Here is a 10,683-nt window from a genome sequence, read left to right on the forward strand (position 1 = left end):
GCAGATCAGGCCATGGGACCGGCCTTGTTCAGCTGCCTGCTCGGGAGGAGATGTATGGGTTCGCCTCCATCATTCTCCATTTTCAGGGAGTGAATTGGAAGCCCAGAAAACGAGTAACACCTCTCTTGGTGTCAAGGTCACAGACTGGTTTGGCCACCCCACGCTGTAATGCTGTCAGCACGCTGTAGTGCTGTGACTGGGCAGTAGTACGTACGGTCAGCGCACAGAATTTCGCTTGGGCTGCAGGTGCTGTTTGTTTTAGTGACAGGTATTTAACTCCTGCTGACCACCATGTGGAACGATGCAGAACTGACACAAAGATGCTCAAGGAGCTAGCTCAGCAGTCTTCCCTTTAAGAGAAGGCACTGAAATCTGGCAGAAAGAACTGATTCTTTAACTGTTCCTATGCTTCTGTCTCAATTTGCTGTAGGAAGAAATGTGTGAATGGGCTAAGATTAAGCAGTTAGTTTGAGAGATTTCTAACCTTTGTAATACGTAGGTGCTGCTACCGTGGAGTGGGCTCAAACTTGTCTACCTTGTTAGCTACAGTGGTAGGCTTTCATCAGGGAAAGCACAAGAAGGCACGAAGATTTGCTGCGGTGCTCGAAAGCTCTGACAAAATCAGCCTTCATCCCAAACCCACAGACACAGCACTATTCAAGACAAGGCACATATCGGTAGTACCGTGCACTGCTGTCGTGGAAAAAAACCAAAAAGGTCAATCAGAGAGAGACAACAGAAAAATACCACTAAGGCAAAGAGAGAGCAGGAAGCCAAGCACAAGCCTGAGCAAGAACTGGGCGCATGACCCTGCGTGCATGGAGGAGAGAAAGGGATTTAAAGTAGTGAACCAAGAAATTGCCTCCTGTCATTGCAGTCCTGCCCCACTCAGGAAGACAGGAGGACCACGTGCAGCTTTTGTGCCTGAGTGGTATTTGATCAGAGAGACATTTGGCCAGTGCTTGGGTACTTCTGATGTTACAGAAAGGTTTGTTGGATGTCTGCATTGATCTTAAGTAGGTGGGTGAACGTGGAAGTAAACCGAAAAGCCCCAGAAGAAGGCTGCTTTTATAGCACGATAAAGGTTCTGTCAATTTTAAATAATGTTCTCTAGATTATGCAGTGCTCTTGCTACCCTAAACAGTTCATGGAGAATGTACTGTATGGCATGTGCCTCTTTCAGACTGTTTGTCCTAGACGGATAACAAATCTGGTACATGCTAAATCTTTCGGTCAGGAACTAGTGCATTTACAAATGGTCTGTGATAAGCTTAAGAATGCCAATTTGAAACTGAATCCAAAGAAATGTGAACTGTTTTAAAAAGAGATAATTTTGCCTTGGTCATTCGATCAGCGAGGAAGGAATTTCCACTGATAAAGCCAAGTGAAGGAGTGCAGAACTGGCTGGCCCCTCAGACCCGCACAGCTTTGGAGGCTCTGCTGCTGCTGTTGTACCGGAGCAAAGGCTATTGCACGCAAAGAGGTAAAGAAACGCTTTGAGTAACCAAAGTGCAGTGTGGTGGACTTAAAGAGGGGCCATTTGTGACTGTTGTAGTGTTGCCTTACACCAGCCCTACAAATCTTTTTCATACCAGCCACAGCTGTGTGTCCTATAGAGCCTGAGCCTGTGTGCCCCGGGAGGCTGTAAATTTGATAGGTACACGAAAATGCTTTATCTTGATGATTCAGGTAAAGAAAGGACTGAAAACATCACATTATTGCACAGAAGAACACAAAAAATGAATAGCACCAATGCAAATGCAAAGGGGTTTACAACTCCCCAGCTGAGTCAGGTTCTAAAACAGCAGTTAAGATCACTACACAGTATGCATACATAAAACCCACCATACACCTACAGTATGTCTCTCTGTTGAAAGAGGACAGGATTAGGAAGTAGCCCTCCCGTCATCCTGCAATGACCAGTGCCATCTCCTAGCTACCATCATGTTGGGTAATGGCATCTTCCAGCAGTCTGGGGGGCTCACGGTGAAAAGTAGCTTGTAGAGGGCACGGAAGAGCCCAGCCAAGTGGGATCAGAAGCACGGGGCCTCATCCCATTGCTATCAGCAGCAATACTATGCTGTCAGGTTAAGACTTCATCTTGTGTTATACATATCCAATTATGAAAGTTAGTCAAACAAGGCTGTGTTTGCTTTCCCTAGTGTTTAGGCAGTTGACCTGGAGGTATTCCAACTTCACACCCACATTTACAGCACCTAAATGTATGCCTGTATGTGGAAAACTGGTACAGGAGCATACAGCCAGATGAGACTAAGGTGTTCTCCAGCTCACAGGTACCGCAGTGACTCATACGGCTGCCCAGGTGTCTGAGCATTTCCAAGGTACATTCTGGAAAAAAAAATAAATCTATTTATCAAAGCACCTGAATTGTATTAGGTTCAGATAAATCTGAGAGGTTCTGGCTTCACAGAGTATATTCTAAAGAGCTGCGAGTGAAGAACAAATCCTGAGAAACACGACCATGGCACAGTATCTGAGAGACCTTGCTCTTAAGTAGCACTCACTAGCTGTTTCAGTAATCTCTCACATACGGAAATCCTTTCAATATCAACCCTCTGTTCTTCACACACTGATGTCCAGGGATTTGTCTGTTTGCTGGTGGTTTAATGACGCTGAAGCAATGTGTACAGGTGGTCTCAAGAAGCAGGCAGACAGGGAAAGGAAGAGATCCAGGCATGAGAGAGCACTGGAGTCTAACTCTACGAAAGGGAGGCTGGGGATACAAGATTCTTATTTTTAATAAGAATTAAACCTTAATTTTAAGTAGATGGTGGAGTTGTATGTGCGATATCCACTGTACAACCTTTGCTTTAGCTTAAATTATCAATGCTAACTTTTCTTTGGAGATGGATGAAATGGCCAGGTGACCTCTAAATATCCTTTCCAGCACTTCTGAATTTTTTTAAACAACTTGCAGTGAACTAGAGTCTAGTCACAGATACATTTTCTTCCAGGGAGTGCAAAGCCAGTTGCATATCATGAGGTCCTGCCACAGCAGCTTTCCCATTCTGCATTGTCTGCTGTCAAATTCATTCAAACAGCTTGGTGAAGAAGCCAGTCCAGCCAGGAGCCGCATGCCACAGAGCTACAGATCTCACACCTGTAGCAGGTCTGCAACTTCAGGGTATTTTCATGTCTTTTGCAAAGAGGGAGCCTGAAACAAAACAACTGCAGGACACTCTCCAGAGGATAGTCACTGTAGCTATAGCCAGAGAAAAAGTTGCAGGACATTATGGCAAGAAGTTGTTAATGCCGCAGATCAAGTTCTTATGAGCCAAAATAGTTGCTGTGGCAGTCTAGGAGGCAGATTTTGCAGGTGTCTGGTGGGCAGCCAAAAACAGATTTGATTCATTTATTTTAGCAAATGCTCTCTTTCAGCAAACTGAAATTATGGCCCACCCAGGTTCGTTAAGCAAGTTCAGATGGAGAAAACACTGCGGACCTGAAGCTACAAAATCACTGATGAAAAGTCACCAGCTCCCTTTTTCTCAGGCTGGAGCACTTACAAAGAAAGCAAGCAGATCAAGGCTCGGTTCCATCTCCTCCACAGAAATGCAAGAGAATTCTTCCACGTGACAATATACCAGGCCTGGTCGTTCAAATTCCCACGTGGTACTTAAATAATAGTCAGGACTAAAAGCAAATGAGTAGCTTTCTAGTTTGGTCCTTCACATGAGTATCTGAAAACACAGGAATGCCAGACTGCTGTATTTTATTATTACTTTAAGTACAGATGGATGTCCTCAACAGAGACTGCTAATAAGCTCAGACCTGCATTAACAGGCCCTAAGCAAATACAAACGCATAGGATCAGAGTTGTAGAGTACAGCGGTTTGAGCAACAGCCCGAAAGGGAAGGCATGCGGTTTGAAATTCTCTCCAGCAGAAACAATAATTCACCAAGTCTTCCACCTCCCGCACAAGGTCTCCGACCGCTGCACGTAAGGGGCGTTCCTCTGCTCTGGCGCTCTGGTAAAGGCAGCCCTTCTTGTACTTTACCACTTCAAGGACCCCAAACCAAAAGGCTGAGCCCTGTGGAAGGGCACAGTTCTGTGTCAGGCTAGGCAAGATTTCAGCTTTTCATTTCCCCTGCCCAAAACAAAGCTCCATTCAAGCCGCACAGGCTCGCTCCTCTCCTCCCTAGTTCAGGAGAAAAACAAACAAACAAAAATGTGCTCCCCTAGCGAGTGCCCCAAAATAACACAACTGCTGGCTTCACACGCGGGCTGCCGAGCTTCCCAGCCAGACTGCAAGGGAGGAAAGACAAGCTCCAGGCAGGAAAGTGAACCAACACAAACTGGGAGGTGAACCAGAGCAAACTACACCCTCAGGTATCGCCCTAGCCACAAAACAGAAGCACACAATTGCGCAATTTGAGAAAGGCTGATGCAAGCAGGGGCAGGTTTTCATGAACACTGTCAGTCACTGCTTTATTACAAACACGGAACAGCCAGCAGAGCCAACAACATGCAATTTGCATTGGAACAACACAACCTAGGAGAAGGTCAGCCATGGCAAAGATCAGATTGCAGGAGAGGGAAATCAGTTAGGCAGCCAAACAGCATGTCGTAGTTGGCATCGGAGCAGCCTGGCCAGAAAAGTCAGGGCTAGGATGAAGGACGTTGTTCATGTGAGCACGCTATGCTAACAAGCCAATGCGGCTTCCAGAGCAGAGCTGGTGCCTCCTGCTCCAATTGCTCCACACGCTGGACAGACTGCTACCCACGGCCACATCTGTAGAGGCATGATTAAAAGAGAAGAGAGCAAGGAGAGAAACGTTTGGTCATCTGTGCATTTTGAAAGGCTGGAGAACACAACATCAGTCCAAAACAATCTGATCTGATGGATGGGTGATTTCACTCGGGAAAAAAATAAAAACAAAACATTTCTGGAGTACCTTCCGGGCTGTCCAAGTGAACACGGAAACAATGTGCAGGACTTGGGACCAGAGAGGCATTTAAGTTGACAAAGTAGTTTGACAGACATGTCCTGGTGACACACGTCCTATCCTGGGTGTTGTTTGTTTAACCATGCCTATTTTTGACGTTAACAGCTCTGCACAAGTTATTGAAGAGTTCCTGAAATATTTTAAAAATTGTTTTAGATGTAGTTCCTTACATAGGAGATGAATGCAACCTATCAAAGACAAATCAGATGGGGAGATTAGGACAGAAAAGAGTAAGCATCAGAAAACATGTTAGAGAAATAACGGCATTAAGTTTTTGCTATGGGAAAGGTATTGCCCCCCCAAACATATATCAAAGTAAAACATAAACTTGTAGGAAAGTAAAAAGTAAATGTAGTAAAAAGTAAAGTAAAGGTAAAATATTAAAATGTTTACTACTATAATTAGGAGCTATTGCTCAAATACATCTTAACAGGCAACTCGAAAATTATAATCTATTTTCTGTGTGCACCAGAAAAAATGAATATGGTGATCTGGGAAATGTGGTTTGTCTGTGCATTTTCTAATCTCACGGGGTTGTAATAGCTAGAATGAGTTTATGGTTAAAAGGATGGAAATAAATAGGATATTCATGCAGAAGCATCATGGAGATAGAAATGAACTTTTTTCCGCCTCGTAAAAGAAAAACAACAGCAACGACAACAAAAACCATACTCCTTTGTCGAAGACGAGAACATGCAGTGAAAAGATTTTCCTATTTTTATTTCTCCGCAGTGTATTAAGAGCATCCTCTAGTGACGGTTAGCAGTCATTGCATTTAATTATACCGGCTTTAACACAGCGTGCTTAACTGTTTGAAATACATCTTAAGAAAACAAAGTTGTCTTAAGGATCTTAGGAATAACACCAGTCAGGTATGCAGGCACGTCTAAGTAACACCAGGTAAGACTACTTAACCGAGAATAAATGCCAATCATTAAGCTAAAATTTGTAATCATGCAAGTCAAACAAATGAACAACAAAAAATAAAACCCCTATAAGATAAGGTTCTATGTTGCTTTTGAAAATTTTGTTTAGCCATTCAAGTCCTTAGAAACTGTTGGAAATGCAAGTTATGTTTCAAAAAATGCTGGGCACTACTATAAAGGACCAGGAAGCCAAACACTCAGAACCTCAGACAGTTGTAAAGAACTGGCTTGCACGCCTGGGCTCAGCAAGCAAATTGAGCTTGAGAGTGATGGTTTTTACCTCAAGGAGTTGTTTGCAGCCAAAGAAAGTTTTTTAGCAAAATCAGGCACGTGTCATTTGCAGCGATCAGAAACGCACATAAACTCAGACCATTCTGTGCCAGGTATTTGCTAGCTCCTTCCACTTATACCACCTGATTCCTTAAAAAGATATTACATCTCCTCGCAAGCTTGACTTTCTTTACGAACGTACACACGTGTGTGTTTCAGGGAGCTCTGGAAAAAAAAAGCACCTGCCGATGATCTGACTGGATAACCCACTGTACTCAGTGGTGGGGCTGCAGCAGGAGCCGTGCTGCCTTCAGGAACAGCCTCTGGCGTGGCAGAGCCTGGGCTGAGGAGCCGCATCCTCCCCCAGAGGACATCTGTCCAGGACCACGCCACCCGGCTGACAGTAGCCTGCAACAAAGCGCTTTCAGTCTGAGCTCAGTATTTCCAAAACAGGTTTGTGTTTGTCTTTTTTAATCCATTGCTTTTAAGATTGATATGTTCTTTCATTCCTCGCTGAAAAGAAGTTAAGAAATATTTATTTAACAAACCTTACCACCTGCCTTTAAGTCATTATGTCATTTACAGAAGAACAGCTCAACCATCACTGTCCATGGCTGTTCTCCCACAAGTATGAGTCTGCTTTGACCTCTGAAGAGCCGTTCAGGTGAGCTGAGCTTTGCTGTCAGAAAAGGGACCCATGTTCACCACCACGTTTGCAGCCCTGGCAACTGTGAGACTTCTGTGCTGTCATAAAGGGGAGGGTGAAGAGCAAGAGAGAGGCTGGGAGACCAGGACCCAGCGGGGGCAGAGCCCCCAGCCATCATTCACCCATTCCCAGCAGCGCCAGGCAGCTGGCAGGGCCTCGCCATGGTGCCTCGGGGCACTGAAGGAGAAGGGCCCCTCACTCTGCTCAAGGAGGGATTTTGGAGATGAGTTGTGCTGAACAACTCATCCTAAAGGAGGGGTGTCGAGTTTGCCCTGACAGAAAAGCAAGCACGAAGCACGAGGCTGCCAACACTCTTAACGTGTCCGCCCTCTCATATCCCACAGGCCTACCTCTCCCACCAGGCGGCCTTTCCCCAATGTGGTCCTGGGAGCGCCGGCGGCCTTTTCCAAATCCTTGCTTTATTACAGTTGTGCTGCACAGAGTTCGATTTTTACTCTTTTAAAGAAAAAGCCCCTCCCTGGGAGCATGGCAGAATTTTGGCCTTTCCACTCATGGCAGCAGGCCTCATCTGGTGGCGCCATCTTGACAGGTGCCGAAAGGAGAGCTAACTCCGTTTCCTTTTAATGTCTTTTTGCTTCAGGGGTCTTTTGAGGACTCTGCAAAGTTAATATTTTTTTACTTTGAAAGCCACTGGGTGTAGGGAGGTGTCCTGAAGAACTCAGCTCATATTTAGAGCCAGGTCTACTTTTAACTGGGTTTTCTTTTTCTAAACAGCCCAGAGCTGAAAAAAGAGAAGGAGAGGGTGATGGCAGTGTTGTTTGTATGAAACTCATCCACAGCAAAAACTTTAGCATTCGGCGAGCCCGTGTGGTTCTCCAAAGGTCTGCCGGTTAATTGGCCTGCTCTTTTAGGGAAGGTTTTAACAGCGTAGGAGGCATAAGCCTTTGTAAATAATTTTATCTTAAATGCAGAAGGCCTTATTGAGCACTCCTTGCTCAGGGAAGGCTCCTCGTAAGCTTGTCTGGAGCAAGAACCAAGCCGGCGAGGGGCTGAGGTCTTGCTGGAGCAGCACGTAGAAACTCACCCAGGCCGCCCCCCACCACATCTGCCAGGCATCAGTACTACGGCGGTCTCACTAGAGGGAGCAATTTATTTTGAAATATTAGTCAATATTAGCTCAGTGCTTAGCTGGGCCACCAGTGGGTCAAAATTAAGAAGGCTTTTCTGAAGCAAATAGACGTTTTAAGATAAAATGACAAACAAGGGGAATGGAGAAATGAAAAGCCAGCTCTAGTTAACGGTCCTGGTTCCTGAAACAATGAGTTATGAATGAAAAAAGGTATTTATGCAACATACAGAGATGGTTTTTTTTTGTTTTGTTTTTCCTGCTGAAACATCTACAGTAGAGTTTTTGTCCCTGTTTCCAGTAGAGATCCCTGTTTTCAGGGATTGCAGGTCATTTTGGTTGGCACTTGCTGTGAAGTTTTGTGCCTTTACTTCAAAACATGCATAGAGATATTCTCTTTTTTATCATAGGCTGTAAAAGGAAATAAATTCCCAGATGCATCGAGATTTTTAGATGTATCGCTAGCAGTCAGGCTCTGTCAACATTTCCACCTTAAATCATTATTTAATGTTGAGTCATAAACACTTTTCTGTAAACATTTATTTAGTGCCTGACAAGGTCTCCCCTCTGAAGGGAGTGGGGGTGGTATTGCTCCAAAAAACAGGATTTTAAAATATTTTTAATGATGTCTTTAGCGGACATGTTCTAAATCTGTCACGATTCAATGCTTGCCTTATTCAAAGTCTATATCTGGGTAAGTTTGTTCTGGACTTGTATGGTGCCTAGCACAGTAAGGTTCTCAGAGACCCGAGGCACTGAGGCGTAAGCAAATAATGCAGATTTAATACTGACCGTGTTTATGCAGCCTGACCCCAAGTACCTCTTAGCTCCCGGGTCTTGCTGTCTGCCTTGGCTACGTCTTGCCTCTGTGTCAGGACAAAATGTGGGGATGTGGTCTCTCTGCATCTCCAGAATTAAAAACTTTGTGCATCTGGGGGAGTGCAGAAGCTAGCTCTTTGTTTCATGTACTGAGCAAAGAGTCACTGAATACAGAATTTCTGAATGTGTTTGCTTCAGCGGGTTTTGGACACAGCCTTTAAAAGCCATAAACCTGCCATTCAGTCAGCTGAAGAGGAGCCTTCTCTCTGTGGAGCAGCAGCCGTGTGATAAAATTTGAAGGGCTGGAGTTGAAAAGGTCCACATATGAGTGGGCGCATTAACATAGCTACCCCCTATGTTGTGTACAATACGGCATTAGACCAAAGTTATCGCTATTAGCAGAAAGTATCAGCATTGCAGTTATGTTTGGTGATGATGGAGGCTCTGTGCTTTACCCGAATAGGAATCAATGTTTATTCTTCAGATCTGCCTTATGCAGAGGACAGACTACAACCACAGCCTCGCTGCATTTCAGGAGGCCGTCCACAGGCTGGATGGAAGTATGCGCTCCACACTAGGCGCTAGCAGCATGCTGGTACAGAGAGCATGATGTTATACTTAAGGAAGCCGCGCTTGCGATACAGCAGGATCCTGGATCTAAGTGCCATTTATCACAGCGTAAGGAGCTGAAACAGAGCCTGAGGAAGGGAAGAGGAAAAGAAGGGCCGTGCAATGTTTATCTCCATCACAGCCTAGAAAAATAACCTTTCTTTTACAGTCATGGACATTTTGCTGTCAAGAATCGAATCTCCGTTTTCACTGGAAGCTGTTAAAAGAATAGCAAACACAAGGAAATGCAGAATTAGGGCTGCCCCCGAATGTGATTGAATAGTGCGAGAAAATAACTTTTTGTAGTCTTAATCTCTACTAATCCACCATTTTTTTTTGAGTCCAGACTGAGATTTTCTGGTAATACTTCACACACACACACACACACAAAAAAAAAATGTCCTCTTTTTTTCTACTTGCCTTACTCTACAGGTGAATGGAGATTTAGTAGATGTGGTGTCAGGCAAGGAGGAAGTAAATCTGACAGACCAAGAGAACGTGACTAATAATCGGTTCATACAGAAAGCCTTTTTGTTAACACTGACGTAACTCCTTTTCTGAGTGAGCAGGGAAAAAATCTATTTGGTTCTTTCAGCAAGGTACTGCAGCACAAGCTTAACTTTAACTACATGAATAATGCCGCCAACTGAGTTCAGTGTCAGAAATTTAAAAATATTAGCAGCTTCAGTTAATTGCTCAGGGATCTCCCACTGTTCTGAGAAAATTTCCAGAAAGAAAAATCTGAATACCAAGGGAAGTTTAAAAAGTTTAAATAAAGATGGGCACAAATTGCCTTCGTGTGTTACCCCCCTCTAGCTTTCCATCATTTCTGGTGACACCAATCACAGTATATATATTTCCATTTTCTTAGTTGCAGTGCCTTCATTGCACGTGGTCAAACAGTACTGATGTGACCAAATGGTTGGTAGTGCGTAGGAGAGCATGTCACATGTAAAAATGTCTTTAGCAGCATAGCTCAACTCAAGCAACTGCAACAGCTTGGACTCTGATTTGCTTGATTTCTATTAATGAAAATCCAGAGTGCCTAAAAAATCAAGTTCTATATGTAAAGTACAAGAATATTTAATATGTAATAAATCCATAACATTTTCTTGTCTATTTCATAAGCAACTTCTATTTGGACCAAGGTTTGTTTGGACTAGTGGCAATGTTTACAGCACAAAGTTAGCCCTTAACATAACAAATTTATGATTTTATTCATAATCTAATGTTTCTCATTAATGTGTGTTGCCATTTCAACAGAGACTGAGATTCTTAGCATGACAGACATTTTCGTA

The 10,683-nt window shown here is 44.0% G+C and overlaps 1 long non-coding RNA gene across 2 annotated transcripts; it reads right to left on the reverse strand.

Annotated features, from left to right (window-relative positions):
* Nucleotides 1-4,516: 4,516 nt before the first annotated feature.
* On the reverse strand, nt 4,517-9,006 carry LOC106038676 (uncharacterized). 2 transcript variants are annotated; one of them, XR_001208764.3, is made up of 3 exons: nt 6,718-9,006; nt 4,918-5,156; nt 4,517-4,754 (listed from the first exon to the last, which is right to left on the reverse strand). It is a non-coding gene; the product is annotated as an uncharacterized lncRNA (long non-coding RNA). The 2 variants fall into 2 exon arrangements; XR_001208765.3 differs by having other exon boundaries at nt 6,713-9,006.
* Nucleotides 9,007-10,683: the final 1,677 nt, after the last annotated feature.

The sequence above is a fragment of the Anser cygnoides genome, chromosome 4 (assembly GCF_040182565.1).
Source record: "Anser cygnoides isolate HZ-2024a breed goose chromosome 4, Taihu_goose_T2T_genome, whole genome shotgun sequence".
Taxonomy (NCBI): Eukaryota; Metazoa; Chordata; class Aves; order Anseriformes; family Anatidae; genus Anser; species Anser cygnoides.